Source organism: Equus przewalskii, chromosome 1, assembly GCF_037783145.1.
Source record: "Equus przewalskii isolate Varuska chromosome 1, EquPr2, whole genome shotgun sequence".
NCBI lineage: Eukaryota > Metazoa > Chordata > Mammalia > Perissodactyla > Equidae > Equus > Equus przewalskii.
The window spans coordinates 146,137,493-146,164,288 of NC_091831.1; the positions used below are offsets into that span (position 1 = coordinate 146,137,493).

The window sequence follows — 26,796 nt, forward strand, 5'->3', positions numbered from 1 at the left end:
AAACAATAATAAACTGTCTTTTACATTAGCATTCTGCGGCTTGGCAAATATAAATACTTTTCATAATTTCTAGAAACATATGCTACTTCATAGTTCAATCTTTCAATAAAGCACAAGACATCTTCACTAAAAGACCCAAATATCTTTGGTGTCTCTGTAATAAGAAGACAAAAGTAGATGAAGCTGTGTTTAGTAATTAACGTCTAATGTTTTATCTTATCTGGAAATGATCTAGATATTCAATGAATTTTCCATCATTTAATTTAACTGAGCAGAATTCTAAAATTTCAAGTTACCAAAAAGATTGTGGAAGCTATTTTAAGTACACATGCTATAAAATATAATTATTGCTAAAAAGTTTGTCTATAAACTCTTATCTCATTTACATATATCTAAATCATTTGCTCCCAACAATTACGTTTAGATTACCCACAAAACTTCATGAGACATTAGACAAAATCAGTCATCAATTTTTTTTGCTGCCAAATTTTGTAACAGAGATAGAATGAATTTGTTTGACCTTTAGTAAACCTAGGTAGAACAAAAGTTTTATTTTTAATGCTGATAAATCTAAAGACATGCCTATTTTAATTAACCCAACAAACTTAAATTAGCTATAATACCAAATATTTTCCTAGATCACGTGATCCTGAGATTCATTTGGGTTAGTTTCTGTTATATTTTTGAAAGTATACTCAATTTATATAGCACTTGTTTGTTTTTAAAACAATCAAACAGAACTCACTTATAAACTAGTCTTGATAATACCATCTGGAGGAACAAAAATATATTTACAACATATGTATATGAACACACACACAAACACACAGACAGATGCAAACAGAGATCTTATAGCCTCCATTTAAAAATTTTCCTTAAATTAGATTTTCAGGCAAGGATGCTTCCATAGTAGTCTGCATCTCCAAAAGCTTCTTTCATAGTTTACATAGTACATAGTTTTATCTTAACTTAGGGAAGAAGGCTTATAAAAAGATTCCAATCAGCTTCCAATTTGGCCAATTTTTTATCATAGAGCTCCTAAAAACCTCTTACAAATATCTTGCCAGTTTTCAGCCAGGACAAACAGTAAATATCTCTGGCTGTATTCCACAGCTCCATGGACCCAAAAGGCATCCTCAAAGGTTATTACCTTCTCAAGATCCAGAGTCACTCCCAAAGATAGCCAAAGAAAGAACTGATAGCCTCACGTCCCAGGCAGGCAGAAAGCTAAGCCAAGCCCTTAGGACACAAAAAGAGACAAGTAAGAAGGTAATAGTTGTCCCTGGGAGAGAAAAGGTCAAAACCAATGGGTCTGGACTTGGAAAGGAAGGGACAATGTGAAATTTTATTTTTCTTAACTGGGCAATACAGAATGGCCATTGAGTGGAGGTAAAAGGGCTTTTATCCAGGGACATGAATTCCTCGGGAGGGAGTTCTAGGACATACCCACAAAGGACATTACATAGGAAGGCTGGAAGCTGGCAAAGCCTAATTGTATGGTTCAGTGAAGTGAGCTTTACTGCCTGTCCTAGGTGCTTCTGCTAAATTCACTTTCTGACTTTCAGGATTCATATGAGCAACCTATATACTCTTAGAGATTAGGCTGAAGTGCTCTCTGTAAATCTCATAAGAAAAAGGGAAGCTAAAACAGGCAGGTGGGGTTGGATTTTAAGACAGGGCTTTTACATTGGATTTTTGTTTTAAGTCTAAATTTTTGGTCTTTCATCTTGTTAGGGAGTCCCTAAGCCTAGTTGTTATATACTATGTTTTTCCTTTTTCTTCTTGGGTGCTGTACGATTGTACTTCCAATGTCCTGACTTTTATAATATCTGCCAATGTCTGAAGTCCAATAGGAAGGAGTCTGAGTGGACTTTGATTTTTGTTCTAATTTCCGTCTTTCCAGCTTATTAAGAGAGTCTTAATGACTAGCCATTATACCAATGTAAGAGCTCTCTAAAAATGCTTTTTTTCAATTTATAAGTTTTTCCAATTCAAAGGATCCAACCTCTAGCCATTGATGAGTAGGATCTTAATAGCAACCCAAACTCGATCCACAGCCTACTTTGCTGTCCTGCAGATGCATATGCATCCTCTGACTGGTGCAGATAAAAGATCATTTTGGGAAGGAAAGAATCAACAAAATCAAGAGTACTCACCCCAAATCTTTACTAGAGTCACTTTTGCCCAAGAAACTAATTTCACAAATATTTTCTCCTGCTAATCTAAATTTAGAAAGAAAGAGAAAAAATAAATTCTCATCACTTGCTTCCATCAGATCCAGCAGACAGAGATCCCAGGAGGCTGCTGAGGCAAGAAAGCTTACCCCTTCCTGGCCTTTGTCAGACGACCCAGGATCTTTTTATCTGCAGTAGTTTTCGAGAGAAAGCAGTTCTTCCAGCCAGAGAAGGCAGTTTTTTGCAGCCAGAGAAGATCTTGTCAACTAATGAGTATCCTGTTGACTATGCCAAAACTTTAGGGGAGGGAAAAATTTCCCCCTTTCCCTCTTGGTTCTTATGTCTGGTCCAATATTTAAAATGACATAAGGCAGGTTAACAGGAGAAAAATCAAAAACAGTTTAATACATGGGCATGGGGAATTCACATGTGCATGAAAAATTCCAGACTGTAAGGCAAAAATGAGGTATATATCTCATTCTGGACTAAGGAGAAGGGGGCAGGGGTCTGGGCCTTCAAAGGGAAGGGAGGCAATTTACAGGAAGACAGAAAGAGTTAATGTTTGGTAAACAAATGTTTGTTGGGCCATCTAGAGACAATGGGACACAAAGGACTTCGATCAAATGGACCTTGCTAGGTTTCTCCCTGTCTACCCTGCCTAGTTCATATTATACTACAGCTATCTATAGTGATAGCTCCTTCTTGGAACAGGGCTTCTATCTTAAATTATTTTAGGCAGTTGGGGGAAGGTCAGAGTTTCTTCCTGAGTCTTTTGTTCTTAAGAATCTTCAGCCCAAAATAATCCTCAAGTTGAAGAGACACATTTTGGGGTGGCAAGATGTCGATCTAAGCAGAAAACACGAAGAAACATAATGCTTAGTAGCTAAAGAGCCGTAGTTCATTATCTTAGAAGCTTATGTAGGAAAGAGAAATTCACAAATAAGTTTAAGATAAGATGAATATGACATTAGTCATAAGTGACAACCAGATATAAAAGGTTAGAGGAAAGTTAAAACCAGAAGAGATCACATCAGGAAAAGTTTAATAATGGAGGTGGCATATAAACGATGGATAGTATTCCTGAGTGGCAGAGATGGAGGGTAGGGTGGGGAGAAGCACTTTCCACCAGGACTTAACAACATAAACTAAAGCATTAAGGTGAGACAATGCACGGCATGTTGAGGAGAGAGTGAGTACTTCCATTTGGCTGGGCCTGGATTATGCCTTGAGGAATAGTAGTAACTAGATCAGATCCTTGGTTTGAGCCACATTGTGAAAAGCCTCCAAAAAGCCGAGAGTGAAGACAGATCTGGCAACAGCATAAGGAACGGATTGGTCAAGAGGAGAGGTGTGGCAGAGAATACTATTAGAAGAATATTGGAATAATCCAGTGCTGTGGTCTGAATGGTCCCTACAAAACTCATGTTGAAATATTAATACCCAGTGTGATGGCTTTTAGAGATGGGGCCTTTGGGCTCCACCCTCATGAATGAGATTAGTGCCCTTATCAAAGAGACCCTAGAGAGAGCCCTCGTCCCTTCCACCATGTGAGGACACAGTGAGAAGTCAGCAGTCTGCAATCTGGAAGAGGGCTTCACCAGAACCCAACCACGCTGGCACTTTGATCTTAGACTTTCAGCCTCCAGAACTGTGAGAAATAAATTTCTGTTGTTTACAAGCCAGCTAGTCTGTGATATTTTGTTTTAGCAGCCAGAACAGACTAAGACATCCAAGAGGTGGGTAATTACAAAGGCTTGAAGAAAGAAAATGGGAGAGTGTGACACTGAGATTAGAAAGGATCAGATGTAAAATAATTGTAAAGACAGAAACTACAGAATTTGACATCTAATTGGATAGTTGAGGGAAGAAAAAAAGATAGTTAGAAGTTAGTGCCAAAATTTGGAACCCTAGTGACGAAAAGACTAGGGCTACAGGGTATGTGTGGAGAACGTTGTCCACATGAGTAGTTTTTGGTTTTGTCTAATACTGCACCACTAGAAAACATCTGCATGGATATCTCTAAATGAAATTTGGGAGATATGGCTGAGATGATTTGATTTAAAACACAAGCTATGTGGCATATATAAAATGCATTTGAAGAAGCCTTGGAGGAACCTCAAAGATACAAGAACCGTTTTCCAGAAACAGAATACAAGAAGAAGCTGGGTGACAGATAGGAACAGATACAGTGTTAAGACATTTGGGACAGAGAAACATGGTTTAAAGTCACAAAGGCCAGCCATCTGAATTGCAGACACTGAATTGTAACCAAGCTGCTTCACTCACGGTGCTCAAAGTGAATAGAAACAGGATGATGTTTAATGATTCTCCAGGGAAATACTGGTTTGAACAGCTAATCACCACAAACCAGCATAAAAGGTGGCTCTCAGTTCCTGACAGTCAAAGGCGAAAGGTAGATTTCACATTATCTCAAAAAGAGAGCAGGCAGCAATTCACCATGAAAGCAAACTTTCCAAGAACTAAAGTCAAGGGAAAATGTATCACTTGGACATTTTATAAATAATGTACATTGTCATCAATAGTCATAAACTGAACTATGTGGTCTCATAAACATAAGACGTAGAAATTATCTTCAGATCACCATTTTGTATACTAACCATGTAAAAAGAAATCCAAAAACATAGTATTAAATCATTCTTCTGTGAAATCATTTCTATAGAGCTAAAGTAATGTAATCAAAATAGTTTTTTGTGTGTAAAGATTTTTAAATTATTTTTCAAAATTGTGATAAAATACATACAACAAAATTTACCATCTTAACCATTTCAAGTGTATAATTCAGTGGTATTAAGTACATTCACATTGTTGTACAACCATCACCGCCATCCATCTCCAGAACTCTTTAACATCCCAAATTGAAATGCTGTTCCCATTAAACTCCTCATCCTCCCCTACCCACCGCTAAGCCCCTGGTAACCACTTTTCTACTTTCTGTCTCTGTGAATTTGATTATTCTCAATACCCCATATAAGTGGAATCATAAAATATTTATCATTTTCTGTCTGGCTTATTTCACTTAATGTCCTCAAGGTTCACCCATGTTGTAGCATGTGTTAGATCTTCCTTCCTTTTTGAGGCTGAATAATATTACATTTTATGAAAACACCACATTTTCTTTATTCATTCATCTGTTAATGGTCTTGTGGATTGTTTCCACCTTTTGGCTATTGTGAACAATGCTGCTATGTGCATCAGTATGTACCAGACATTTTTAAAGCTTTTTAAGGAGCACTCCTTTTATTCCTTAGGAAAACAGAAATTTGAGGAAAATTTCATCTTGGTAGTTAAGGCTCTGTATAAGGAAACTGAAACACCTCTAAAAGTAAGAAATCACAGATCAAGGAAATTCTGACACATGCTACAACATGGATGAACCTTGAGGACAGTAGCTCAGTCAAATAAGCCAGTCATAAAAGGACAAAGACTTTATAATTCCACTTATATGAGGTACTAAGAATAGATGAATTCACAGAGACAGAATGTAGAGTGGTGGTTGGCAGGGCTGGGAGGAGGGAGAAATAAGGAGTTAATGTTTAATAGATAGAGATTTACAGTTTTGCAAGATGAAAAAAGTCCTGGAGATGGACAGTGGTGATGGTTGCACAAAAATGTGAATGTACTCAATGCCACTGTATGCTTAAAATGTACAAAATGTACACTTAAAAGTGACTTAAGTGGTAAATTTTATGTTATGTATATTTTACCACTATTTTTTAAATAAAAATAAATTAAAAATGAAGGTGGGAGGCTTGATCTTAGGTCACTATTAAAATGATCACTATTTATAAGCCATTTTTTATTTTATTTTTTTTCCTGAGGAAGATTGTCACTGAGCTAACATCTGTGCCAATCTTCCTCTATTTTGTATGTGGGATGCTGCCACAGTGTGGCTTGGTGAGCAGTGCATAGGTCCACACCTGGGATCTGAACCGATGAACCCTGGACTGTGCAAACTTAACTACTACACAACCGGGCCAGCCCCTATGAGTCATTTTATGGTTGAGTAAAAGAGACAAAGACCAAATAGCCACTTTGGAATGAGTCAACTAACTCAAGTTTGGATAACATCCAAATCTATTCTTTACATGTATTTAAATGTACAGAACAAGTGAAAAAAAATCATAAGACTGTCAGCTTTCACATTCCTGTGGTAGAAATGCCACTCTGCCATCCCTACAATGAAGCATGAATCCATAAACCTAAAAGAAAAACATGAAGAGGACTAATGCTCTCATCAAAAATTAAAAAAAGCAAGGGGGGGAGGGGTGTGGGATGTCAGCATCATGGCAGAGTGAGCTTGCCCTGGACTCTCTCCCCTCCACCATACAACAAAAAGGAGCAAGCATATTCCACCAGAAAATATCCTAATAGCACAGGAATCCTCAGAGACCCACAGCAGCCAAATGATGGAGGGGGGAGAGGATGGAGCCCCCCTTGGAGGAGCTGGAATGGGCCTACAGGGAAGCCCTCTAACAGGGCGAAAGCTTTTGCATGGGGTGACCTCATCAAGCCAAGAGACCAGATAGCAGAGAGCTGATCAGGAAACCCGGGTCTGCGGGCAAGAGAAAGCACCCTCCCTACCCACGTTGCACTGCACTGTGTGGCCCTGTGCCATCTGGGCTGAGGGCAGAGGGCCCAGAATATGCAACTCTCCACCCTCTCTAGTGGCAAGAGGCTGTAACTGCAACCAAATAATATCACAATGGGGAAGACCTGTCCTTCCAACATCCGTCAATTCATCAAATCTCCAGACCAGAGGGAAACACACACCCAGAATTATGTCCTGAGGACTCAGAAATAAGTAAACTAAATGACAATGAATTCAGAATAGCTATTGTCAAAAAAATCAATGAGGTAAAAACAATATAGAGAAACAATTCAATGAGTTCTGGAGCTACTTCACAAAAGAGATTGAAACTATAAAGAAGAATCAATCAGAAATAATAGAGATGAAAAATACAATGGAAAACATAAAACAAAATACGGATTCCCTGAATGCTCATGTGGATACCATAGAGGAGCAAGTCAGCATAATAGAAGATAGACAGGTTGACTGGCTCCAGACAGAGGACGAGAGAGGACTAAGACTAAAAAGAAATGAAGAAAATTTCCGAGAAAAACCTGACTCAATGAGGAAATGCAACATAAGAATTATAGGTATCCCAAGGGCAAATAAAAGGAGAATGGAGCAGAAAGCATGCTCAAAGAAATAATAGCAGACAACTTCCCAAATCTAGGGAATGAGAGAGAAATGTGTGTGGAGGAAGCTTTCAGATCTCCTAGATTTCTCAATGTAAAAAGACCTACTGCAAGGCAGATAGTAGTACAACTGGAAAAAATGAAAGACAAAGAGAGAATACTCAGGGCAGCAAGGCAGAAGAAAATAACCTACAAATGAACCCCTATCAGACTTTCAGCAGATTTCTCTGCAGAAACCTTACAAGCTAGAAGAGAATGGAATGACATATTCAAAACTTTAAATGATAAAAATCTTCAGCCAAGAATACTCTATCCAGCAAAAATATCCTTCAGATATGAGAGAGAAATTAAATCTTTCTCAGACAAACAAAAGCTAAGGGACTTTGTAGCCACTGAGATCCCCCCCCTTCAAGAAATCCTCAAGAAGGCCCTGAAACCTGAAAAAAGAAAAAAGGGGTCACAAAACACAGAGTAAGGAGACAAATAGATAGAATCAGAATAGGATAGCAAATATTCAACTATAGCACTAGGATAAAGGGAAGGAAAACACCAAAAACAAATATCTTGTTACTTTAACCACAAACTCACAACACAAGTTGGAATAAGAGATGAAAATAATAACTTAGGAGGGGAGGAGGAAAGGGACTGGATCAGTTTAGACTAAGGAAATAAGAGGCCATCAGAAAATGTACTATGCTATGCACGAGATTCTGAATACAAACTTCAGGGTAGCCACTAAACTAAAAAGCAGAACAGAGACACAAAAAATAAATAAGGAAAAAGCTAAGAAACACAGCATAAGAAACTGCAGAAGTCAATGGGTAGACCAAAACACACAGGACGAGAAACAGAAGAAATGCAGGAAAACCGGAAAACGAGTGACAGAATGACAGCAGTAAGCCCTCATATATCAATGATCACCCTCAATGTAAACAGACTGAACTCTCCAATAAAAAGACACAGAGTGGCAAGAGGAATTAAAGAACAAGATCCAACAATTTGTTGCCTCCAAGAAACACACCTCAGCTCCAATGACAAGTACAGGCTCAGAGTGAAGGGGTGGAAGACGATACTCCAAGCTAATGGCAAACAAAAGAAAGCAGGCGTCACAATACTTATATCAGACAAAGCAGATTTCAAGATAAAGCAGGTAAAGAGAGACAAAGAGGGTCAATATATAACGATCAAAGGAACACTACATCAGGAAGAAATAATGCTTATAAATATCAATGCACCCAACAGAGGAGCACCAAAGTTCATAAAGCAACTATTAACAAACCTAAAAGAAGATATCAAAAATAACACAATAATAGCAGGGGACCTCAATACTCCACTCACATCATAGGACAGATCAGCCAGACAGAAAATCTACAAGGAAACAGTGGCATTAAATGAAAAGCTAAAACAGTTGGACTTAATAGACATATATAGAACACTCCATCCAAAAACAGCAGAATACACATTCTTCTCAAGTGCACGTGGAACATTCTCAAGGATAGACCATATGTTGGGAAACAAAGCAAGCCTCTATAAATTAAAAAAAATTGAAATAATAACAAGAATCTTCTCTGATCATAATGCTATAAAACTAGAAATTAATTCTATGAAAAAGGCTGAAAAAGGGACACAGATGTGAAGACTAGACAATATGCTATTGAACAAGCAATGGATCATTGAAGAAATTAAAGAAGAAATCAAAAAATATCTGGAGAGAAATGAAAATAATAACATACCATACCAACTCATACGGGATACAGCAAAAGCTGTAGTAAGAGGGAAATTCATCACAATACAGGCACACCTTAACAAACAAGAAAAATCCCAAATCAGCAATCTCAAATTACACCTAACTGAATTAGAGAAAGAAGAAGAAACAAAGCCCAAAGTCAGCAGAAGGAAAGAAATAATAAAAATCAGAGCAGAAATAAATGCTATTGAAATAAAAAAGGCAGTAGAAAGGATCAATGAAACAAAGAGCTGGTTCTTAGAGAATATAAATAAAATTGACAAACCCCTAGCCAGACTTACAAAGAAAAAAAGAGAGAAAGCTCAAATAAACAAAATCAGAAATGAAAGAGGAGAAATAGCAACAGACTCCACAGAAATACAACGGATTATAAGAGAATACTACGAAAAACTATATGCCAACAAAATGGATAACCTAGAGGAAATGGATAAATTCTTAGACTCTTACAATCTCCCAAAGCTAAGCCAAGAAGAAGCAAACAATTTGAACAGACCAATCACAAGGAAAGAGATTGAAACAGCAATCAAAAGCATCCTAAAGAATAAAACACCAGGATCAGACGGCTTTCCTGGGGAATTCTACCAAACTTTCAGAGAGGATTTAATACCTATACTTTTCAAGCTTCCCAAAAGATAAGGGAGGATGGAACACTTCCTAACACATTCTATGAGGCCAACATCACTCTGATACCAAAACCTGACAAGCACAGCATGAAAAAAGGAGAACTATAGGCCAATATCACTGATGAACATAAATGCAAAAATTCTCAAAATTTTGGCAACTCGAATTCAGCAATACATCAAAAGGATCATACATCATGATCAAGTGGGATTCATACCAGGGACACAGGGATGGTTCAACATCTGCAAATCACCCAACGTGATACACCACATCAACAAATTGAGGAATAAAAACCACATGATCATCTCAATAGATGCAGAGAAAGCACTGGACAAGATCCAACAGCCATGTATGATAAAAACTCTGAACAAAATGGGGATAGAAGGAAATTACCTCAACATAATAAAGGCCATATACGACAAACCCACAGCCAACATCATACTCAATGGGCAAAAACTGAGCGCCATCCCCCTCAAAACAGGAACAAGACAAGGATGCCCTCTATCACCACTCTTATTCAACATAGTACTGGAGGTTTTGGCTAGAGCAATCAGGCAAGAGAAAGGAGTAAAAGGAATCCAAATAGAGAGGGAAGAAGTGAAACTCTCACTGTTTGCAGTTGACACGATCTTATATATAGAAAACCCCAAAGAATCCATTGGGAATCTTTTAGAAATAATCAACAACTACAGAAAAGTTGCAGGGTACAAAATCAACTTACATAAATCAGTAGCATTTCTATATTCTAATAATGAACTAACAGAAAAAGAACTCAAGAACACAATATCATTGACAATCACAACAAAAACGGGTGAATTTAACTAAGGAAGTGAAAGACATACACAACAAAAACTACAAGACTTTCCTGAAAGAAATTGATGATGACATAAACAGATGGAAAGGCATTCCATGCACATGGATTGGAAGAATAAACATAGTTAAAATGTCCATACTACCTAAAGCAATCTACAGATTCAAGGCCATCCCAATCAGAATCCCAATGACATTCTTTACAGAATTAGAACAAAGAATCCTAAAATTCATATGGTGCAACAAAAGACCCCAAATTGCTAAAGCAACCCTGAGATAAAAGAACAAAGATGGAGGCATCACAATACCTGACTTCAAAACATACTACAAAGCTACAGTAATCAAAACAGTATGGTACGGGTACAAAAACAGGTGCACAGATCAATGGAACAGAATTGAAAGCCCAGAAATAAAACCACACATCTATGGACAGCTTATCTTTGACAAAGGAGCTGAGGGCATACAATGGAGAAAAGAAAGTCTTTTCAACAAATGGTGCTGGGAAAATGGGACAGCCACATCTAAAACAATGAAAATTGACCATTCTTTTTCACTATTCACAAAAATAAACTCAAAATGGATCAAAGACCTAAAGGTAAGACCTGAAACCAAAAGGCCTTCTGGAAGAAAATACAGGCATTACACTCTTTGATATCAGTATTAAAAGGATCTTTTCAGAGATACCATGTCTTCTCAGACAAGGGAAACAATAGAAAGAATAAACAAATGGGACTTCATCAGACTAAAGAGCTTCTTCAAGGCAAGGGAAAACAGGATTGAAACAAAAACACAACACAGTAATTGGGAAAAAATATTTGCAAGTCATATATATGACAAAGGGTTAATCTCCATAATATGTACAGAACTCATGCAACCCAACAACAAAAAATCAACCCGATCAAAAAAATGGGCAGGAGACATGAACAGACATTTCTCCAAGAAGATATCCGGATGGCAAATAGGCACATGAAAACATGTTCATCATGACTGATCATCAGGGAAATGCAAATCAAAACTACACTAAGATATCACCTTACACCCATTAGAATGACAAAAATAACCAAAACAAAAAATAACAAATGTTGGACAGGTTGTATAGAAAAAGGAACCCTCATACACTAATGGTGGGAATGCAAACTGGTGCAGCCACTATGGAAAACAGTATGGAGATTTCTCAAAAAATTAAAAATAGAGTTACCATACGACCCAGCCATCCCACTGCTGGGTATCTATTCAAACTACTTGAAATCAGAAATTCCAAAAGTCCCATGCACCCCTGTGTTCATTGCAGCATTATTTACAATAGCCAAGACGTGGAAGCAACCTAAGTGCCCATCAACCGATGACTTGATAAAGAAAATATGGTATATATATATACAATGGAATACTACTCAGCCATAAAAAAGAATAAAATCATCCCATTCACAACAACATGGATGGACCCTGAGGGAATTATGTTAAGTGAAATAAGCCATACAGAGAAAGACAATCTCTGTATGACTCCACTCATATGTGGAATTAAACAAGTAGACAAAGAGAACAGAATAGTGGCTACCAGGGGAAAGGGGGCATGGGGGCGGGCACAAAGGGTGAAGTGGTGCACCTACAACACAACTGACAAACAATAATGTACAACTGAAATTTCACAAGATTATAAACTATCATAATCTCAATAAAAAATTTTTTTTAAAAAATTAGAAAAAGCACCAAACTCAGCAATTAAAACTAAAACTACCAGAAAAATATTTTGGTTATCTCATTTTTTTTTAATATTTAAAAAAGTATAAGTATAAGTAAGTCTTTATTTCTTAAGCTGGTGACAGACACACTGGTATTCATTTTATTGTTATTCTTTAACTTACACATATGTTACATATAATCATTAGTATTATAAAATATTTAACACGAAATTCTTGAGAGGCATTTAGTCAAAAATACAATAAATGCATATTTAATTTTATCCATTAAAGGTATAAAAAATGTTAAATGTATACTCTAGGGCCTGGCCCAGTGGTGTAGTGGTTAAGTTCATGTGCTCCACTTCGGTGGCCCAGGATTCACAGGTTTGGATCCCAGGCACAGACCTACACCACTCATCAAGCCATGCTGAGGCAGCATCCCACATACGAAATAGAGGAAGATTGGCACAGATGTTAGCTCAGGGACAATCCTCTTCAAGCAAAAAGAGGAAGATTGGCAACAGACGTTAGCTCAGCGCCAAACTTCCTCACCAACAAAAAGAAAAAAAGTACACTCTATTTGACCTGTTATTTCTACTTACAATAACTCATATATACTAAGGAAAAATATGAATGTTTACAGAGATTTACCAATAAATATGTTTATGAAAGCAAAGTTTATAATAGGAGAAAATTAAAAACAAACTATAGCAAATGTTCCACAATAAGAGTCATAAAAGTAAAATGACACAGCCATATAAGGGAATACTATGCAGTAATTTTAAAATAATTTTGAAGAAAAATACTAATGATATGGAAATACGTTAATAACATGTTAATGAGTATTTTATAAAACTGTACAGTATAATGCCATTTTACACACACACAGACACAAATATACATAACACACACATACAGAAAAAGGCCTGGAAGCATTTATATCAAACTATCACTAATGGTTATCTTGGAATAGTGAGACTATATGAGATTATATTTTCTTCTCTTTGCTTATCCATATTTTCTGAGTTTTCAACAATGAACATGTAAAGAAAAAACCACTTTTGTTTTATTTTGGGTTAGCAAATTTTTTCCATAAAGGACCAGATAGTAAATGTTTTAGGTTTTGTAGGCTAGACTGTCTCTATCATAACTCTTTGACTCTACCGTTGTGCAAAAGCAGACAGTCAATCCATGAACGAGGTGGCATTTTTCCAATAAAACTTTTTTTATGGATATTGAAATTTAAAGCTCACGTATTTTTCATCTGTTATGAAATACTCTTCTTTTGATTTTTTTTCAACCATCAAAAAATGTAAAAACTTTCCTTAGTTTGAAGGCTATGCAAAATCAGGCAGCAGGTGGATTTGCGCCACATTTTGCTAACCTCTGTTCTAGGGCAACTATTCTTATCTTGCACAACTAATTTTCCCGCAGTGATGACTTATTTCAATTTTTCTATATGTTTGGTTTTCCAAGTTCTTATCACTAACTCAACCTCAAACTCTTCACCAGTTGTGTAAACTTCTACTTGCCATTTTTAAACCCTTCAAGTATTGGGTCATTTTTATTTTTCAGAAACAGCCTCTCCCAGAGCTTTCTGACTTCTTCTCACCTGGCCTGTTTGTTCACCGTGTCTGATGCACAGCTGTTATCCTCATATCTGTCTTCACTCTGTGCCTAGGAATTCTCGTTGCCTTTCATCTCCCTTAGTAACAACAGTGCTCCATGTATTTCTTCCATTCAGCTCACCTCCACTTTCATTACGAGTTTTGTTTAACCTTTTCTCCAAAGGGCCTAGCACAGTGCCTAGCAAACAATGCTCGAAAATTTTTTTTTTATTTAAGGAAGAAGATGCCTGGATAGAATATAAAGATGGCTGGCAGGCTGCACTAACAAGTGCTCAAACCATCATGGGTCCAGACTAGGTCCTCTTCCCAGAATTTACTCAGATCCTAGACAAATAAATTTGTTCACGTCTGTTTCATCTGTTCAGCAAACCACTCAAACCCCAGAATTGACGCAGTCTACTGCAAACTGGGGCATATAACTGCTTCCGAGGGCTTGGTCCACTTTGTCTCTCTCCAAACTAGATTTTATGCTCCTGGTAGGTGGAGCGATTTCCTGCATATCTAAACAAAGTTCCTTCCACTGAGCATTCGGTCTCCCTCCTTCCCACTCACTTCCACATCTCCACGCCCTGGCTCCTCAGGGAAGAGCATGCTCCCTGGAGTTGCACGGATTCTGACTCACATCCTGACTCTCTCTCTTCGTAGTTGTGTTAACTCTGGCAAATTCTCTATCTGTCTAATCCTCTTTTTCCACGTCCTTTTCCCCTCCACCAGGGCTGAAATGCTGTTGTGCTTGATCACCTGTACGGACAGGATCCCAGTGCCCTTAAATGAAACCTTTGGATCCAAGGCCTCTGAGAGAGAACCCAAGAGCCAGGCCTATTTATGACCCTAACCTAGGTCTGACTTGAACCGGCAATCTGAGTTTTACTCCATAAACAACTCCCCAGGTATGGAAATCCTCATCTTTAAAAAGAAGCTGACCTCCACAAACCTAGGTCTCCAAGCCAACCTCAGAAATGAAATCTCTAAACCCAGGACTGAGTTTTGCAAAACTGATGCTGAAGCCTCCAGCTCTGACTACTTCATCACATCTCAGGACTTTCCTGGTTCTAACATAGGGTTGATCCCCCCACAGCTGTGGGAATGACCTTCATCCAAGACTGACAACTCCTGTCCTAATGGGGACCGCCCTCTCCACATCCTGGCTTTGACTCTATGGACTTCAACGATCCCTGCTTCTCAACTCAATATGGGAGCCTCTTTCTTCAAAGACACTCTGCCCCTACATGGGGTAGCAATGGTCCACAGACTCCCCGAGAGGACAGATGGCCCCAGCCCCTTTCCTCAGCTCAGAAACCAGCACTCTTGGGAGAGGTCCTTGTAAACAGTAGGAGTAGAAGATGAAAAGGAATTGAGTCAGAAGATGAGGACAGTGGCACCATACTGTAATTTTCTTTCTTTGTTGTTTGCTTTTTTTTTTTTAAAGATTGGCACTTGAGCTAACATCTGTTGCCAATCTTAGTTTTTTTGGTTTTTTTTCTTCTTCTTCTCCCCATAGCCCCCAGTACATAGTTGTATATTCTAGTTGTGAGTGCCTCTGGTTGTGCTATGTGGGACACCGCCTCAGCATGGCCTGATGAGCGGTGCCATGTCTGTGACCAGGATCTGAACCAGTGAAACACCGGGCCGCTGTAGCCAGCGTGCGAACTTAACCACTGGGCCACAGGGTGGCCCTTGCTTCTTTAAAATTTGTATTTCCTTTAAGAAGCACACAATTCAACTTAGGTTTCTGTTGTTCCGTTTTCTTAACTAATCATAAGATAAGAAGTATCCCCCTGTCTGAAGCATCTGGGTTAACTTTTCCATGAAATAACCCAAAACAAACAATTATCAATCAAACTAATAAATATTCCCCTTACTATAAATGCTTTTTCAAATTTGCAGAGGGTGCACAGGATTTGTTTCTAAATATGTTCCATTTTCACACCTGTGTTCCAACATTGCAACATTCAAGTTGCTACCGTTTGAAAGCCATGCCCAAGAGCTTCCCAATACTTACATTTCCAACAGGCCAAAGATTAAGCAAAATGAAAAACAGTCCCTACGGTTAAAAAGGAAGGAAATATTTCTCGACAAGGAACTGAGACAATCGTGGAACTCTAGTCAATGAACAAAACAAATGAAAGGCTAAGAATTATCATGCATGTAAATGAAACAATAACAGGAAGCTGGGATATAATCTTACTAGAATTGTAAAAATAACTTGACAACTTTTACAAATGGAAACCTTCAGTTCAATCTAGATGCTTAATATATACATACATGTACATATATATTAGTTTTACCTTTAGATTTATTCAAGTTCTGCCTGCACATTCTTTTTTTTAAAAGATTTTATTTTTCCTTTTTCTCCCCAAAGCCCCCCTATGTATAGTTGTATACTTTTTTTTTAGTTGTGGGTCCTTCTAGTTGTGGCATGTGGGATGCCACCTCAGCATGACCTGATGAGTGGTGCCATGTCGGTGCCCAGGATCCGAACTGGCGAAACCCTGGGCCGCGGAAGCGCAGCCCGGGAACTTAAACATTCAGCCACGGGGCTGGCCCCCTGCACATGATATTTTTTTGTTTTCCCAGCTTTTTGAAGCAGTCGTTTTTTTAAAAAAGCAAAATATATTTGTTTTCCCCATAATCTGGAACAAATTCATCTTATCCAAGAATTTGAGACTTGGCCATGATTATCTTTTGGGGACGTTCAAGTTCTGACAGTCTACTATGGAGCCAGGAGATGTCCCTCATTAAACAGGGTAAAACATCAGAGCCTAGAGAGTACGACCTGCCCGCCGTGATATCCCCGGAGTTCCAGCCAGAAGACGGACAGTAAGCGGTGCTCACCAATTTGCTCTGCCTCCTGAGAGTTCGCCTCCTAGCAAAAGCCCCTCATCTTCACTGACCTTGGGGGCGTGGGGTTGGCAAGGGTGCGAGAGCGGAACCCGCCCCTCTGCTGCTGGCCACGCCGGAGTTTGCAGTTTCCATGCGAACGGTAAACAGAGCTGTTTTCTCCTCTGTCACTCCTGTCATACCCATGATATGATTCTACCCGCTGAGCCCTGGATGCCAGAGGGTGAGGAGCTGGTGCTGGTGAGCTGGAGCTCGAGAAGTGGGGTCCCGAGGTGGAATCTGGGGTGGGAGTGGTCCCGGGTGGTCAGCGCAAAGATAGGTGGAGTTCCAAATTAAAGTACCTCAAGCCAAATACCCGGGCACCAAAGGCTGTTGGAGTTGAACATTAATGCTTCGGGATGGGAGGGGAGTGGAGCAGAGAGGGCAGAGCCAAGACCTACGAGGTAAGATCAGGGACCTGGGCGGGCCTCAGTAGAGGCCAACCTTCATGTTGTCTCTATTCCGGTACGAATCAGGTGCTCTGGATAATTATTAGTCCTTCCCGCCCAACCGAGCCACTGGAGGTGTGTGAAGAGGAACCTGAGCTCTCCTTTCAGGAATATTGTGCTGTTAATGGGACTAACACATCTGGTGTGGAGGGACTGGGAGGAAAAACTTCATCTATCCTCTTGGGTTCAGTAAATGGGGCCCTATGAATTTAACTGAGAAAAAGATTGACAGGAGAAAAGGAATACAAATTTTTTAATATTTTTTACATGTACAGGTGTTCACAGTAAAGAAGTAACTCAAAGAAGCAGTTAAATTTGGGAGCTTATATACCCTTCTTTACAAAGAAAAGAGGGTTTGGGCTTCAAGGGAGTTTGTGGGGAAGTAAATGGGAAACATATGGGGAACTAATGGAAGGTAAGGATGATTTTTTTTAGCAAGGTTTTGTTTATGCAGCTTCATCTTGGTGCTGGCTCTCTGTCTCTGGTGATAAGGGTCACTCTTCTTATTCTGGGCCAGGAAAAGAAGGGAGGAATTTACATCACCTTCACAAAGGGAAACTTATGCCCTGCTTTTAGGCAGATAAAGGGAGAGAACTCTTCCTGTGTCTGTTGATTAATTAGTTGCCTTCAGCTCAAAATAATCCTTATACCAAAATGGCATATTTTCGGGCGGCATATGCTGATCCCCTTTATGGCTCTATTTTCTAATGTAATTTTTATTTTGCTCAAAAGGATACATACACTCAGTTTAAGGAGGCAGTATTTCAACACATTTGTGACTAAGAAAATGGTGTTGGGGCCGGCCGGTGGTGCAGCGGTTAAGTGCACACGTTCCGCTTTGGTGGCCTGGGGTCAGCCGGTTCGGATCCCACGTGCGGACATGGTACCTCTCATCAAGCCATGCTGTGGCAGGCATCCCACATATAAAAAAAGTAGAGGAAGATGGGCACGGATGTTAGCTCAGGGCTAGTCTTCCTCAGCAAAAAGAGGAGGATTGACAGATGCTAGCTCAGGGCTGATCTTCCTCAGAAAAAAAAAGAAAAGAAAATGGTGTTTACTACCAAGAAAATGTTGGGTCCCAAGTGCTCCCCATTCACGTCTTCTAGAGGAGCCTTTCAGTTCTCGAGCTCACTTTTGTTACTGACCTCTATATCTCTCTTGACATGCCAACGGTGATAATTTTGGGCTTTCAGAACCAAGGGATACCCTACTGACTCCCAGTAAGGAACTAGCTCTCTTTCACAACCACCACGAGAAGTGCTCTCAAGAACTACCTTCTTCATATTCCCAGACCCTATGCCCCCAAAGCAATTGTAACACAATTTTGGTTAGGTCAGTATTCAGAGTTGACCTCAGTGTGACTATGAAATTTCTATTTAGAGCAGAGCTGTATTGTATTCTAGGACGGGGTAGACAAACTTTTTCTGTAAAGGGCCAGATAGCCTTTGTTTCAGGTTTTGTGGGCCATCTGGTCTCTGCAGCAAGTACTCAGCTCTGCTTTTGCAGCACAAAAGCAGCCAGAGACAAGGCAGTATTCCAATAAAACTTTATTTATGGATGCCGAAATTTGAATTTCAAATAACTTTCACGTGTCACAAAATATTATTCTTTTGATTTTTCCAACCATTTAAAAATGTAACCACAGTTTGCTGACCTCTACTATAAGCTATTAGCAGATTATTGCTTTAAGTTCCTTTATCTCATCAAATTACCGTGAACCACTGTGAACAAAAAGGTATATTTTTTACGTGGAAGTGATTATATTCAAAGATAAATTATTTTGAACTTCAAAACATAAAGTTCATATCTGAAATGCAGTCTTTTGGGACCTAATTATTCAAACACTACTAGAGCCATTAAGGAAAAACCTACGGTAGACATAGAAGAACAATAGTTAATAGTTTACTCTTAATATTTACTGAAAATTTTGGCATGGCCAACTGTCAATCAAAATTGACTATAGTGGAGCCATTTTAAAATGGAGTTGGAGCTGCCTTCCTAGAGAAACTGCCTTGCTGTCTTGAGCCTTGGACTGGGCCAAATCTTTGAAGTGGGCTAAAATGGCTATTGTTTTACAAGGAATTGTTTGCAAAGTCAGCAGGAAAATGGACATCCTGATCACAAAGGCTGAGGATTGTCTTTCTGAAGATAGAGGACTTTGTGAAGATAGAATCAATAGTCAATCAATGTTTAGCTAAGACTAGCTTTTGCCTCCAAATCCAATTAAAATTCTTTGTAATATAAACCTCCCTTGTTTGCCTTTAAAAGACCCTGACTTTAGGGGGCCAGCCCCATGGCGCAGCGGTTAAGTGCGCACCTTCTGCCTCTGTGGCCGGGCACTGCTTGGCAAGCCATGCTGTGGCAGGCGTCCCACATATAAAGTGGAGGAAGATGGGCACGGATGTTAGCTCAGGGCCAGGCTTCCTCAGCAAAAAGAAGAGGATTGGCAGCAGATGTTAGCTCAGGGCTAATTTTCCTGAAAAAAAAAAAAACAAGCCCCTGACTTTTACTCCCTAGTGGGATACTAGGTTTCTACCTGAATTGGGTTTCTGCCTGCATCTGTGCTCCCCAAACTGCAATTCTTTGATCCCAAATAAACACTTTGCCTCTTAAACTGGTTTCTATTTTTGAAGGTTGACATATGGTGTCAGAAAGTGGGAACTGAATCGATCTCATCTTCATGGACTGGCATCCTCTGGAAATGGCTACAATACCTACACGAGTCCCTTGTGTTCACCACTTCTATGGACCGCTAGTTCCTCCAATAGTGAGTCCTCTCGGGTTCTGACCTCCCTCCCTTTTGATTGAGCTCATTGCCTTTCTTTGGGATTCTGGGGGCAATAGCCCAATCTGGGGTCAATCAACCAGGAGACCATTGTCTTAAAGCTGGCTCACAGCTATTGCTGTCTGGAAGGGCTTCTCTGAGCTGGCTCACAGCAGTTCACAGCTGTTGCAGTCTGTACGAGTGTATTCCATATCTGATGAGTACTCAAATTCTGTCTTTTGTGTTGTTTGTCCAAACAGCTGTAGCTAGTGGGTCAGAAGCACAGGTAACAACCTGGGGCATGCAAGTGGTATCTCTTTGTCTCTCTGTCCACCTGTGCTTTAATGTGGGAATTTCATCTTCTAAAAGTTCCTGAGAAGTTCTTCCCTTGGGAACTCGAGCTGGGTTTACATTTAAGAACTACAGTCCTTCCTCTTGTAAATTTTTATTCCAGTGGACTGATAATACAAAAGATGATTTAAAATTACAGTGGCCACTTTGGGGCTCCTTAGAACTTCTAAAACTTGTCTTTTTCTGCACTAGATTTGAGAACAGTAGACCAGACCAATTGAATCCTATCTTTAAGTGTCAAGCACGGCACCTTCCAGCACACCTGCTTAAAAACTATGGTCCCAGAAGCTATAAATATTTCCAGAGACCAGCAGAGTCTTACTAACCTTATTGTGTGTCCTGAGAGCTTGGCTTGGTAACTATCAGGTTGGGGGCCCAAAATGTGGTTGGACAGAAATGTGGCTTGCACCCCATTTGTAGCCAGATATGGCTGGGAAGAAATGGGGGTTAAACTCCATTTGTGGCTAGGGTTCTACCAAACTGCTGCCAGCCTCAGGGGAATTACATTGACCATTAGAAGGAATGTCCCAATCAGATAAGATAATTTAAGAAGTGCATTTAAAAGCAAAGGCTTCAGGGACCAGCCATTGGCTGAGTGGTTAGGTTCATGCTCCACTTTGGCGGCCCAGGGTTTCACAGGTTCAGATCATGGGCGTGGACATGGCACCACTCATCAAGCCATGCTGAGGCGGCGTCCTACATAGCAGAACCAGAAGGACATTCAACTAGAATATACAACTATGTACCGGGGGACTTTGGGGAGAAGAGGAAGAAGAAAAAAGAAAGCAAAGGCTTCAAAATTTCAAAATAGCCTTATTAAAAGTTTCATTGCAAAAAATTAATGAAAGTTAAGATAGAAGAGATACCTAAAAGAAAAGACTGTACAAAAGTCCGTAAGTTAATGGCTTTACAGACATCCACATGTCTACCTTCAAAGAAAGGCCCCCATATGGGCCCCTCTCAGAGTTAACAAGACACAGAGATTTTCTGGTAAACTGCTACATTATTCCCTTAAACAGCCAAAGGGAAACTAAAATTTAAAATTAATGCAGTTGTTTAATACTGCCAGAAATACTTACTATTTGTCCTGGCTGAAACCTGACAAGACATTTGAAAGGATTTAGTAACTTATGATCAGAAATTTGGCCAAATTGGAAGCTGATATTCAATTGGAAGCAGATATTCAGCTGATAGGAATTTTTTCTCGGCTTTCCCACCACTAAGCTAAAACAAAACTATGCACCCAGAGGGAAAGAAACAAATTAAGGATAATGTAATTGGATGGGTTAACAGCTAACCTCCTCTATTTATCTCAAAAGGCTTGTAACCTCTCCAGAAACTCTTATCTAAACCATCCCTGATTCCTAAGACTGAAGCAGAAAAAAAAAGAGAAGAAGCTTTTAGAGGTGAAGACTGCTATGGAAGCACCCTTGCTCAAAAATCTAGTTTAAGGAAAAATTTTAAATGAAGGCTAAAATATCTCTGTTTGCTGTCTGTGTGTTTGTGTGTGTGTTCATATATGTATGTTATAAATATATAATATTTTTCTACCTCTGGATAGTATTGTCAAGACTAGTTTATAAGAGAGCTCTATTTAATTGGCTTTAAAAAAAACACTATATAAATTGAGTATACTCTCAAAAATATAACAGAAACTAACCCAAATGAATTTGAAGATCATGTGATCAAGGAATTCTATATTAAAGCTAATTTAAGTTTGTTGGGTTAAAATAGGCATGTCTTTAGAGTTATCAGCATTAAAAATAAAACTTTTGTTCTACCCAGGCTTATGAAAAGTCAAACAAGCTCATATTACCTCTGTTACAAAATTTAGCAGCGAAAAAATTGATGGCTGACTTTGTCTAATGTCTCATGAAGTCTTTTTAGGTAGGCTAAATATAATTATTAAGAACAAGTAAACTAAATAGATACAGGTAAGATAAGTTTTTAGGTGAACTTTTTAACAATAATTATGTGTCATGGCATATGTACTTAAAAATAACTTCAAAACCTTTTGGTAACTTGAAGCCTTAGAGTTTTGCTAAATTAGGTAAAATGATAAAAATTTATTGAGTATTTAGATCGTTTCTGAATAAGAAAAAATATTAGACATTACTAAACATAGGTTTATCTACTTTTGAATTCTTATGACAAAATAACTAAAAGATGTTTGGGTCTCTTAGTAAACATATCTTATGCCACAGAAAAAAATTTATGCTATGAGGAGATGTATGTTTTCAGTAAAAGAAGGTATAAGGAATGGAGATATTTTTGCTAAGAAAGTAAATTTGTCCTAAAGTAAAACTGGTTATGGGAAAAAAGAAAGAACAAATTCTGAATGTAAAAAAGGAAGTTATAGAAGGTTTGTGGAAGAGGAATTCTGAGAAAAGAGTTTTGTGTGTGGTCAAGCTGGCGAAGATTGAAATGTATTTAATTAAGTAAATGAGTTTTAACATCAAAAGTAAGATGGTACAAAATTAGAACTTGGTTTTCTCTCCATTTAAAGGACAAGTTTTCTTGGGCTTTTAGTCTGCTCTTAATAAAGAGATTATGAAAGGTTTTTTCTTTACCTTTGATTAGTCTGCCTAAAAAGCAGAGATTTTATGTTTTATCAAAATAATTTCCTATGTTCAAAAGCTGAGGCCTCTCCATTAAGAGAGCTAAGGTGTTTTCCAACTGATTAACTCTCTGTGTTTGCCTTTAACTACTTCTGTTGTCACTTTGGTTACATGGATAATTAACCATTGTTTTATAGTGAACTATGATCCTAACTGAACAAGTGTTTTAAAACCTTTTGACATTTTTGACAAACTTCCCAAAATTCATATTTTAAAGTCTTCTTTTTTGACCTGAAAGTAACTTTAAGAATTTCCAGCAAGTCCCTGGGACTCCTTAAAGAATTTGTTCTCTCTTCCTATACAATGAGAGATATTAAACTAACTAGGCTTATTTGGTATATTAAATCACATGGAAAGCATTATCAAATAAATGATGATAAACCTTCTTAGTTTATATTGCCTGGGTGAATGTTATTTGTGTAAGTGTTCTAAAAATTATAGAAAATTCCAAAATTCTGATATGTTCTGTTATAATGTTCTATCATAATTCTAGTTACTGTCTTAGAATGTGTGTTACAGAAATAACCAAATGTCCTTGTCGGTTGCATTGTAATCAGATCTTTTTTTTTTTTTTTTTTGAGGAAGCTTAGTCCTGAGCTAACATCTGCTGCCAATCCTTCTCTTTTTGCTGAGGAAGACTGGCCCTGAGCTAACATCCGTGCCCATCTTTCTCCACTTTATATGTGGGACGCCTACCACATGGCTTGCCAAGTGGTGCCATGTCCGCACCTGGGATCCAAACTGGCAAACCCTGGGCCACCAAAGAGGAATGTGTGAACTTAACTGCTGCGCCACTGGGCTGGCCCCGTAGTGAGATCTTTAACCATGCCACTTTAAGTCTTTTGTCATTTACAGACAGTTATTGTTTTACTCTGATACTTTTGGAAATGTGTCTCATCTTCAGAGAGCTACATGGAAAGGACTCTGACCTTCTAGAATTCAGGTTTCTAGTAAAATTTCAAATTATAAAACTGAACTGGGTAAGAAATTACAGTACTCCTACAGAGACTCATGGCTTCATAAAATTGCTAACAAAAGATCAAAGAACAAATAAATATTAATTACATGGGACTACATGAACCAGGGAGGATGCTCTAATGTTTTTTTTTTTCCAGATTTAAAGAAATCTTTTCTCTTAAGCTGTCACAACGTGGTAGGATATATCTTTGTGAACAAAGATGAAACATTTACTTTTTCTCCCTACCTCATCCCTCCAGAATTCAGAAACTGTGAGTGAGTATTCTTATTTTCCCTTTATAAATAATCAGACCAAGTTTTAAATTTAAACAAATGTTTTACTCTTATTATTTTTGGTAAAAAATGAGGGTAATTGTAGAGAGAAAAATTACGTTTGCACCTTTGTAGATATTAGATTCTAGTCCTGTTAATTGTCTTTGAGGTTTTGTTATATACCTGTTGACTGGATTCCTCTGACCTAAGGTATTGTCTTTGGTCTTGCCAACTATTCCCAGTACCCTCTTTGGAAAACATACTCACTCCACATGAGATAGTCACCAGCAGATAAATGTCTGTTGACATACAACCTTCTGCTGATCCCTCGTTGTCTTATGCTAGTATGACCAGTTACTGTAAGTTTCTACTGTCTTATACTCAAGGCTTTCATCAACAGGTAAAAGAAGCTTTCCTGGATTCCAACTTAAAGCATCCTATTGGTCAGTCTAGAGCCTGGTGACTAGGTATTCTGGAAGCATCATCAGAGGAAGACAGCCCTCAAGCCTTGTTGGAAAGGATCTTACCAAGTGCTCCTGACCACTGATACTACTGCAGAACTAGAAGGCATTGAACCTTGGAGATACATCTCACAGCTAAAGAAGGCTACACCCAACATTTGGTCCTGTGTGAATGCTGGAGACCTCCAAATCAAACTGACCAGAAAGAGAAGCAGCCAACATCTGAAACAGATAGCTTTTCCAAGATGGCTGCACCAAGCCTGTACACCTTTTATTCACTGTTGCACCTTACCTTATTTTCTGTCTGTCTGCCTTGGAAAGACAATACTCTTATCCACATCTCCCAATCTATTACCAAAAGGGTAAATCTTTCTGACTGTTGGGTTTGTCATCAGAAACCTCATTCTGTACATGAATCTAGAGAATCTTTTAGCACATTTAATTACCAATCTCTCCACCATTCCTCTCCTAATTCCTTATGCTGTCTAGAACTCCTTGCCTAACCAATTGAACCTCCAGAGATTGAACTGGTAACATTGTAACTATTGTAAATGCCTCTTGTTGAACTTGGGTAAACACCTCCAGCAAGGTAAAGACAGAACTAGACAGAATTTGAGCACAAGCTGAAAGATTCGATGCAGTGCCCACTGACATCCTGTAGTTCTTTGATCTGTTTAGCTGGCTACCCTCAAGAACTGTCTCTTGGTTCAGGTCTATTCTGCAATTTGGACTTAGCATTTTGTTTATTATTATAGAAATTCTCACTTTTGTAAAACGTCTCTTCTGCATGGCTTGATGTTATAAAAACACCACTTGGATAATGGTCGCTCAGTGTTTTGAAATGATTGCTAAAGCTTACAAGCCTTCACCTGAGAAACTTCAAGGAACTAAAGACAATGTCTGCCCTTGAAAGAACTTGATGGTAAGGCTTTTCTCTGCTCTGGCACTCCTGCTCTTCAAATGTGGCCTAGGATCTTAAGGAAAACACTTTCCCTCCTACATGGGACAGGAAATACTAGGAATGAGCCTTCCTGGTTATGAGAGACCAACAGTGCTTTGATGACTGATCAGCAATACTTTCCAAGAAAGATCTTGATCAAAAGGGGAAAAATGTCAAAATTGACTTTAGTGGAGCCATTTTAAAATGGAGTTGGAGCTGCCTCTCCAGAGAAAGTGCCCTGCCGTTTTGAACCTTGGACTGGGCCAAACCTTTGGACTGGGCCAAAATGGCCACTGTTTTACAAGCAATTGTTTGAGGAGTCAGTAGGAGAATGGACATCCTGATCACAAAGGCTGAGGATTGCGGACTTTCTGAAGATAGAATCAATACTCAATCAATGCTTAGCCAAGACTAACTTCTGCCTCCAACTCCAGTTAAAATTCTTTGTAACATAAACCTCCCTTCTTTGCCTTTAAAAGCCCCTGACTTTTACTTCCTAGCTGGATGCTATCTGTGCTCCCCAAAATGAAATTCTTTGATCCCAAATAAATGCTTTGCCTCTTAATCTGGTTTCTGTTTTTGAAGGGTGACCCAACCAATACAAATACAACACACACACACACACAAAACAACCCTGATTTGTGTTAATAAGATATGGAACAAGACTATTATAATTCAAGACTTATCTTTAATTTTATTTATTTTATTTATTTTTTATTTTTTCAACTAATTAATTTTTTTTTTTGAGGAAGATTAGCCCTGAGCTAACATCTGCTGCCAATCCTCCTCTTTTTGCTGAGGAAGACTGGCCCTGAGCTCACATCCGTGCCCATCTTCCTCCACTTTATATGTGGGATGCCTACCACAGCATGGCTTGCCAAGCAGTGCCATGCCCGCACCAGGGATCCAAATCCATGAACCCTGGGCCGCCAAAGCGGAACGTGCGCACTTAACCGCTGCGCCACCAGGCCGGCCCCTAGGCAAATCTTGTAACCTCTGACTCACTGTCATCTTACCTTTAAAATGGACAATAGTAGTCTCTACTTCACAAGACTGTTTTAAGGAGTAAATGAGATAATACTTTTTGGGTTAGTGGATTTTCTCATGGGCTCACTGCCTAACCCTTTCAATCTCCATCAGCTCAGATTTGTCATTCCCTGCATCTCTCAAAACCTTAAGCTCCTCTGTATCTCTGTCCTCTGTCATCCTCTTCCTGAGTTCCTA

At 38.8% G+C, this 26,796-nt stretch overlaps 1 protein-coding gene and 1 long non-coding RNA gene across 5 annotated transcripts in view; one reads left to right on the plus strand and one right to left on the minus strand.

Moving 5' to 3' along the window:
* The window catches only part of TMEM62 (transmembrane protein 62), a 72,772-nt gene that overhangs the window by 37,717 nt on the left and 8,259 nt on the right, over positions 1–26,796 (minus strand). The window lies entirely within an intron of this gene.
* Positions 16,868–26,137, plus strand: LOC139077051 (uncharacterized). 2 transcript variants are annotated; one of them, XR_011529235.1, is made up of 4 exons: positions 16,868–16,960; positions 19,842–19,975; positions 23,523–24,170; positions 24,572–26,137. It is a non-coding gene; the product is annotated as an uncharacterized lncRNA (long non-coding RNA). The 2 variants fall into 2 exon arrangements; XR_011529238.1 differs by having other exon boundaries at positions 16,870–16,943.